Consider the following 9,822-nt stretch of genomic DNA (forward strand, 5'->3'; position numbering starts at 1 on the left):
TAAGTAAAAGTAGAAATACCCGGATAAATATTTACTTTAGTAAAAGTAGAAGTAACACAATGACAACCATACTTAAGTAAAAAGTAAAAAGTACTTTATTTTAAATGTACTTTAAGTATTAAAAGTAAAAGTACTTGCATAACAGTTTATTATCTTAATGTCTATTTTCTAATGAAACTTGCTACTTGCTACTTAACCGGGCTTTTACCCCCTCATAACTTGAGACAGGGAAGTTTGAGGATTTAATTCATTACTCTCCACATTAAGTGTGATAGGTAAGAATAAGGTGATCAGTTCATAAAGTTATAATAACATAGACCGTTTCCCGGGAGGTACACATAACGTTACTTACAAAAATAAGTTATCAATGAAATAAATTCAGCAAATAAATGTTGTACTAAAATGTAAATGTTTGACAATAAATATATAACAGTAATAGAATAGCTTTACAGTAAACAGTTTTTTTTTTTGTTTTTTTTTTGCAGTACTAGCCTATCTTATATTAATGACGCAAGACCATGTAAACAAACAAAAAAACACAGCCAATGTCCAAAGTTGCAATTAGTTAAGATAACGGACACAGCGCATCAATGATCATCATGTTTGTAGCATGATCCAGGCAGGGGATTAAAACGTCCAAAATATATTTCAGGCCTAGTGGAGTTGGTAACTAATAATAGTAGTAAAAGTGTAAACTTGCATACAATGGAAATACTCACTAATGCAAGAAAAAACTACCTAAAAAAACTGTTATCTGAGCTGGTGTCCAGTAACTCCAGTTGGAATTTTCACCCCGATATGGCTGCCGCGCTACCCAAGCGCCATCTAGTGGCCGTTACCAAAAAAGCATCAGAGTTTCGCCTTGGCAGTAAACGAGATTAATTCATGGTGTAATTCTGAACCTCTTGGCTTGCCATAATCCTAACCAAACGAAACATATATTACACACGGTGTGTTTCCTATGCACGTAAAAACTAATTTTCGCGTATGAGTTGCATGATAAACACACTGCGTGCGAGACGCATTTAGTTGATATACTGTATCTATGGCAACCAAACGTCACTGGTGAGACAAACGTGCAACGAATGATTACGTCAGATTACGTTTTGGCAGGGGGAAAACTGATCAGAAAATGTAACGAAAATGTAACAGAAGTTGTAGAAATGTAGCGGAGTACAAAGTATAATAATTGCTGCAAAATGTAACGAAGTAAAAGTAAAAAGTAGGCACTATTTATTGTACTTAAGTAAAGTAAAGATACGTGAAAAATGTACTTAAGTAAAGTAACGAAGTATTTGTACTTCGTTACATTCCACCACTGCGTTTGGGAATCAGCTTCTTTATGTTACTGTCATAATAATCGATCTGTTGTCCATCCAGTGTCGTTACAGCAGAAAACTCTGGGATTCGTGCAGTCGTCTGTCCGGTTATTTCAGTGTATGTGGTGATCAAGCTGTGTAACTCTGAACAAATATTGAGCAAAACACAGGACATACAGATATCCAAAACGGTTAAACACAATACAATAATATAAATCAAATAACTATAAAATACCTGAGAATGTTTTATTATTATTTTTTTCAAATTACTAAAAAAAAAATGAGACACTAATAATCCTTAGGCGTCTACTTGTTTCACTCATTAAACACATTAGTGTGAATCCATTTCGGATCTTTACCGTAGCAAAATCTAATTTCTATTATAACCATCTCACGATTTTCTGTCAGTTCAACACACGGAAGCAGCAGAAGGCCTTGCATGACGGAGATAATTCGTCGTTTAATCGACTTAACGAAATGATTCTCACCTGAGTAAACTAACGTTACTGTAGGGTTGTGGCACTATCACTTTAAATATATCTGTATTGATGTTAACGTCATGTGGGCGACCCCTGTTAAAAGGAAGTGGTAACGCATCAATAAACACAGAAGTGTTTGCATTTACACGAGTTGTGTGTGTATTACTGGACACTCTACATGGTGTCAGAAGCGGCTGATAATGGCTCAAGGACTCCGCCGTATAGATCCATTAGTGTTTGACGTCAATGTTGCTGATAACTGGCGGAAATTTGAGAAAGAGTGGACAATCTATTGCAAGGCAGGACTGTCGGATAAGTCAAAGAAAGTTCAAGCCTACACGCTACTGAACCTAGCCGGCCCGGAGGCTGTGGAAAAGTCGGATTCTTTTGTTTATGGAGAGGGGGAAAACCACGAAGATCCAGCGACTCTATTGGTAAAGTTTGCTGAACTATGTTTGCCAGCGAAAAACGTTATCATGGACAGACATGTGTTTAACACCACTAATCAAGGAGTCGGTGAGTCTATTCAGACGTATATCTCAACTTTAAAAATACTGGCGAAAAAATGCGATTTTGGCGTGCTGTGTGAGGAGTTGATCAGGGATCGCATCGTTTGCGGGATACAGAGTGACATCCTACGCAAACAGTTATTACGTGAAAAAAATCTCACCCTTGCACTGGCAGTTAGCATTAGCATCAGCATGCTCCATGAACAGTCAGAGAAAAGCTCTAAGGAACTTCATAAGGAAGCTGAAGTCTGCTCGATTAAGAAGGCTCGCTGTAGCAATTGTAACGGCCAACACTCACCTGACCGCAGCAAGTGTTTTGCTCTTAATAAGATATGCAATAATTGTGGGAAACTTAATCACTTTGCTAGGTGTTGTCGATCGGCTCCTGCGCAGGCCATAGTTCGCCCCAGAGCCCCCACGTCATACAGAAGAAGAGAAATGGGTAGAGTGAATGAAGTGACAATTGAACCAGACAATCATATGGATGATACTTTCTACTGTGATACAATACTGACACCCGCACAGAAGGGGGAAATCTTCGCTACGCTCGAAATGAAGAACGGAACGGGACAGCTGAAGGTAAAAGTGGACACTGGTGCTAAATGTAATGTGCTGCCCAGGAAAATGCTGCATGCGGTTGACCACACAGTATATGTGGACCCAGATGAAAAGGTCAATTTAGTGGCTTATGGAGGTGAGTCAATTAAAACTGATGGCACTGTAACACTGCATTGTACACAGGGGCAGTTCAAGTTTCATGTGGTCAATAGGGATGTAAAACCCATACTAGGACTACAGGACAGTATGGCTATTGGTCTTATACGTCTCGGACCTGATGTCCATATGCTGCAACCAGAAGCTCCAGAAATACTGGAGTTTAAAGACCTGTTTGACACTAATGTCGTAGGCAAATTACCAGTGATATATCATATGAGAATAGATGACACTGTTGCCCCTACAATATGTGCTGCCCGCAGGATCCCCATCGCCATGAAGGATAAGGTTAAGGCGGAGCTGGACCGAATGACTGCGCTGGGTGTGATTACGCCAGAAAATGACGCAACAGAATGGGTGTCTGCCATGGTTGCAGCGAAAAAAAAAGATGGAACAGTGAGACTGTGCATTGACCCAGTGCATCTAAATCGGGCCCTCCTCAGACCCCGCCATCCGATTAAATCAATTGACCAAATTATTGCAGACATGCCTGGTGCCAAAATATTTAGTATATTAGATGCCAAGTGTGGGTTTTGGCAAATACCCCTGGACCGTGTATCCTCTAAGCTCACAACATTCATGTCACCTTATGGCCGATATAGGTTCCTAAGAATGCCGTATGGCATATGTACAGGCAGTGAGGTCTTCCAAAACGTCATGGAACAGCTATTTGCAGGACAACCTTGTGAGATTGTGGTTGATGATATCCTCATTTGGGGGCGTACATTATCAGAACATGATGAACGCCTAACACAGGTTTTGAACAGGATTCGCGCCATCAATCTGAAGCTTAATCCTGACAAGTGCAAATTTAGAGTCAACTGTGTACATTAGGTGGGGCACCTGTTAACTGCTGATGGTGTTAAGCCAGATCAGGAAAAGATCAAAGCCGTCTGTGAGATGGAGAGGCCACAGGACAAACAGGCCCTACAGCAGTTTCTGGGCATGACGAACTATCTATCCAAATTTATTCCCCGATACAGTGAAATGACTGGTCCCCTGAGACAACTGATACACCACGACGTGGAGTGGCACTGGCATGAGAGCCATGATGCAGCTTTCAGCAAGCTGAAGCAGACACTGACCAAGCCCCCTGTGCTTCAGTTTTTTGATGCATCAAAGCCAGTGGTTATATCAGCAGATGCTTCCCAACATGGTCTGGGAGCGGTGTGTCTCCAAGACGGGAGGCCGGTGGCATTCGCATCACGTGCCCTTACACCGACTGAATCCAGGTATGCTCAGATTGAAAAAGAGATGTTAGCACTGGTGTTTGCAGCTAAAAAGTTTCATGATTTCATATATGGCCGTCCTGTCATTGCTGAAACGGATCATCAGCCACTAATAACTATCCTGAGGAAACCACTGCACACCGCATCATCACGTCTGCAGGGGATGATGCTTAAATCGCAACGTTATGACTTGGATGTTATGTATAAGCGTGGCAAGGAACTGTTTGTTGCAGATGCATTGTCACGTGCACACTTACCTGAGTCTGAGCCCCCACTTACTGATGATTTACTAGAAGTGATGGCTGTCCAGGTGCTCTCCTCACGTCGTACGGATGAATTACGAAATGCAGTAAAGAGTGATGTTATCTGTCAACAGCTAGTTGAAGTCATCATGCATGGCTGGCCCAGCACCTCCAAGGAGCTGCCGCAACAGTTGCGTCCGTTTTTCTCCATGAAGGAAGAGTTGACAGTAGAAGAGGGACTACTTCTGCGTGGGCAAAGGTTAATAATTCCTGCAGCATTGCAAACGTTTTACGTGGGTCAACTACACCAGGGTCATCCTGGGATTGAAGCTACCAAACGCAGAGCTAGAGAGACTATGTACTGGACCTCAATGTACACGGATATTGAAAGAGAGGTGTCTCGCTGTGCTGCATGCAACGCTTTGACAGCACATCACACAAAGGAACCAATGCAACTCCATAATGTTCCTGAAGTACCATGGTCATTTACTGCAGCTGATTTATTTGAGTGGCATGGCAAAATGCATCTAGTTCTGGTGGACTCCTACTCAGGGTGGTTTGAACTGGATTACCTCCCCAACATGACCAGCAACACGGTCATTGCGAAGTTGAAGCGACACTTTGCAACACATGGTGTGCCACACACACTTATGACTGATAATGGGACCCAATTCACTGGAAGGGACTTTACAGACTTTTCACAAGCATGGGATTTTAAACACATCCGCAGCAGTCCTTATTATCCACTATCTAATGGGCTTGCTGAGCGTGCAGTGAGATCCGCTAAGCACCTGCTGGAGAAGTGCCACCGTGATGGTACAGATATCCAAGCAGCCATTCTACACATTCGCAACATTCCTCGTGATGGGCTCCCTTCTTCTGCTCAGCGTCTCATGTCCAGGCAAACCAGGACCTTTCTGCCAGTAACCACAGACATGCTTAGGCCTGCTATCCAAGTTAACGTGGCTGCTACCATCTCCAAACATAGAACAAGGGGGAAAGTGTATTATGATCGCAGTGCACATCGTCTCTCTGCACTAAGACCAGGGCAAACAGTCAGAGTACACACGGAACGTGGGTTTGATCAAGTGGCAAGAGTGGAAGGCCCAGCTCAGCAGCCTAATAGCTATGTATTAGCGTCACAAGGAAAGAGATATATTAGGAACAGGCGACATCTTCTACTGGTTGATGAAAATCCAATGGTAAGCCCTGAGGAGGATGTGCCAATGAGGTCCACCTCATCACCAGTATCGGATAGAGAAACTGCCCAAAATGACAACCCACCACTTGCACCTTGTAGAGAAACTGTTCAAAATGCCAACCTACCACCTACATCTCCAAATATCACATCAGTGATTAAAAGCAATCCACCTACACCTCCTAATAGTACATCAGTGGCCAATACTGCTGCTTCATCTGAGAGACAGTTGGTGGTGACTCGAGCAGGCAGAGTTAGCCAACCCAATAAGCGTTATCAGGACTATGTCGGGAAATGGCTAAAAAACTAAAACAACTGTGTTGCTCATACCTCACCATGTTTTCATGTTTGTGTCACCAAAATTGTCTAAATGGACTGATTATAAGATGAATTCAGTACATGATGTAAATTCAGTGGGTTGTGTTAAATTGTTTAATGTGCTATCTGGAAGAAAGGGGATGTAGGGTTGTGGCACTATCACTTTAAATATATCTGTATTGATGTTAACGTCATGTGGGCGACCCCTGTTAAAAGGAAGTGGTAACGCATCAATAAACACAGAAGTGTTTGCATTTACACGAGTTGTGTGTGTATTACTGGACACTCTACAGTTACCCAGAGGAAGATGATGATGATGAACTTCATTGTGGATGAAAATCCTTGTGTAGTCGTCGAAGAGCGCTGTTAAAACTCGTTATAACATCTATTACATTTGAATCATTAGGTAAAACAGTTATTTAGCGAGTTACGACAACTGTGATTTAAAGGTTCCTCCTTAAACTTCCGTACTGAGGCTGTGTTTCTGTGGAGCTGCAGTGACGTCAGTTCATCCAGGAACCGTTTTTTCCTTTCGATTCAGACAGCTAAGGCTGATGAGTTTTCCCAGCGATATTCGACGACTTTGGAGTTTATAGGAGGACGATTTGAAATTGAATTGTGTAAATTTGAATTATGTGTAATCAACAAAGTTGAATTACATGTGGAGTAAATGGTTCTGAATTTGATTTCTTTTAATCAATATTGATCATTTTAAAATTTAACGAATTGAAATGTTTTTTTTATGGCTGAATTTTATAAACATGTATTTTCAAAAATACTTTTTTTTGTTATGAATTATTAGACTACAAATATATAGTTTTTAAAAAAATACAGATTCAAGGTTTCAAGATGAAAAAGAAATTTGGAACTTCAAATTCAGTTTTGTAAAATTCAAAACGCTGAAAATTCAGATCATACAGAAGGTCATTCTCAGGGAAGAGTAGAGGATGTCAGAGAAGTCGAACGGAGCATTTTGGCCAATTAGGGCTACAGAGATGCACTGCAGTATCTTCTGCAACTGTGGTTATGGTTCAAGATAATCCGTATATCATTCGTTCAGTATTTTTTTTTTATTATTTAATATTAATAGTAGAAAAAATAGAAAACAGCTTGAATAGCAGTCCGGTTCGTGTACTTCTGTGTCCGATCTCACGCCACAGCGCCAAAACGCTATTTATGTTTTTGAATTTCTAAAGAAAATGGACGTAATTTGAAAATTGAGACTTTGTTTCATATCAATAGTAACAAAGGACAAAGATTATTGCGATTTTTTTGGATGCGCGCAGCCGCGATACAATGATCCATTCATTCAAATGAAACAGGATGACAGGATTAAGAATCGATATTGGTTCGTAAAAAAGAGAATCAATTAATATCGAGAAATCGATATTTATTACCCAGCCCTACTGTATAGTATACTATAGCCTACCTACCACTAAATACGCATATACTGTACACACACACACACACACACACGTATGTATATTTAAATAAATTTTAAATTTTAAAGTTGATAGCCAGTGCATCAGGTGGTGTGGTGTATTACAGTGTTATAAACAAGTATGATTTTCACGTAGCTGTACTTTACTTCGCTATTTAAATTTATGTCAACTTTCACTTTTACTCCACTACATTTCATAGATCAAATTCATACTTTTCCTTGAAACCTGAGCAATGTTTCATCTTGACGTCACAACGAAACGGCTTATGACTCGTTTGAAAAACGACTAATTTCATAGACTCAGAGTCGACTCTTACTTTTGAAACACAATAACTTTATGTACGGTGAACTTTCAGATTTAAAACTTTGCAGGATGTTACACACAACATGAAAGGTCATTTTCAGAAATCCATGATAAGGGGCCCTTTAACTCTTTTCGCGTTTTCACTGTTATACTGTAGGGGGCGCTGTTATGCATCTTCTGAAAGATTACATAATGTCCTCATCAAAACACTAGGGCCTGGTTTCCACAGACAGGGCTTAGATTAAGCCAGGATTAGGCCTTAGTACAATTGGGGCATTTAAGTAGCTTTTACAAATGTGCCTTGGAAAAAAATCTTATGGGTGTGTATCATGAGGCAAAGCAATGGCTCTAACATAGTTTAAGATACTGTCCGTCAGTGCTTTCAGTTGAAAGAGCTCAAACATGCATGTCTGTGAAACCGGGGGTAGGACTTTGAAGCTTTGAAGCTATGGAGGTGTTGATGGACTCGATCAACTTTCAGCTTTTTGCTCAAAATTTTCCTTTTTTTATTAAACTTCACGAAGCCAGAATAAAACAGATTTTTTTCGTTTGTTTGTTTCTTTCTTTTGATTTATTGCATGTTCAGATATTCGTACAACAAAATATTCTGTGGGCCATTAAACTTTTGTGAAAATGCAAGAAAAAAGCTGGCGGTGACTGGCAACTTTTTTCAAAAGCACTGGCAGGGAACGAATTAAACGCCAACATACTCATCTAATGAGAGAATCAGTGATTTAGCAGAAAAGAAGTCACGATATGAGCCTGTATGGAAACGCGCCTGTGTATTTTAGTGATTACAAAGAAAAATCTCAGGACACTGAGAAAAACTTTAAATTGTGATATATAAAGCAATAAATAAATATTTACTATATTTAAAATAAAAGTAATATTTTGCTTTTCAATGCAAGATATTCACAACTAACTGTATAATAAAGAAAAAATGAAATTTCACAATTGCAAGATTCTAGGTGTTCTGGAATGTTTCGTTGTTGTTTTGTTTTTTCATTTAAAACTCACAAAAGCTAGCCATCAAACTATTAGTAATAACTTGAAAATAAATAAACTGAATATTTACAAATAAAATTGTCCTTTTCATTTAAAAAAATCTATACAAACATGAGGGGTGAAATACAAAAATCACACACAACAACATCTAAGGCGCCCATTACACCTGATATTAACACAATTTCCACATCTAGACAGTCTCTGGAGTTTTTTTAGCTGATTGCATTCACACTTGTGCGTCGATATGTCTCCAGTGTGTTTTTATAGACTCAATGCCACACATTCGTTAGAAAGTGTTTCTTTGTTTGTTGGTTTGCTGTATCTTCTTTGGGAAAACAATTCCATGACGTCCAAAATCCTAAATATTATTCAACACTGAAACGTGTCCCACAATGACAATGGAAATATCTGGATTCCCAACCGGACAGAACCCTGGAGAGAGACGACTGGAGGAAACTCTTCAAAGACCCTTGTCAATGAAAATGTACCCTTTACTATCCCAGGGTACAGGCATATATCCACTCATTTTTTTCTGCAAAGTAATGTTATAAATATAAATTAACAGAATGTGACCAATTACACTGGAATTGTAAAAAACATTAATTTTTCCTCAGAATTATATGTTTTATCATCTATAGCTTTTAAAACTTAAATGAAACTTTTCTTAATTGTTGTCAGTTGCATTAAATCAGTACATGTGTGTTTATCAGAAAACAAGAACCAAATTTTAATCAATATATTTGAAGTGTATCCTTGTGGCGAGCAGGACGAGGCCTCGTATCTCTCACAGAGGAGTGAAAGCATAAAACGAGGACGACAGTGGAGATGGAGAGAGGATCAGGCCAGGAGTTGTGTTTTTTACGTGACAGAAGTCGTCCGTGAGAAGTCTTTGAATGTTCTCCGGTTCCCTCCTCTTTCTTCTCGTAACATCTAACCTCATTACAATCCTTTTTTATATAGTTACAAAAACAGTTTGAATCTAAATTAAATCAGATTTTGTCCAACTGACATGGTTAGATGAGACTTTTTTAGGTAGACTAGTCTGAATATGACTGGAATATTGT

This window comes from Pimephales promelas, chromosome 2 (genome assembly GCF_988280905.1).
Source record: "Pimephales promelas chromosome 2, fPimPro1.hap1.1, whole genome shotgun sequence".
Lineage (NCBI taxonomy): Eukaryota > Metazoa > Chordata > Actinopteri > Cypriniformes > Leuciscidae > Pimephales > Pimephales promelas.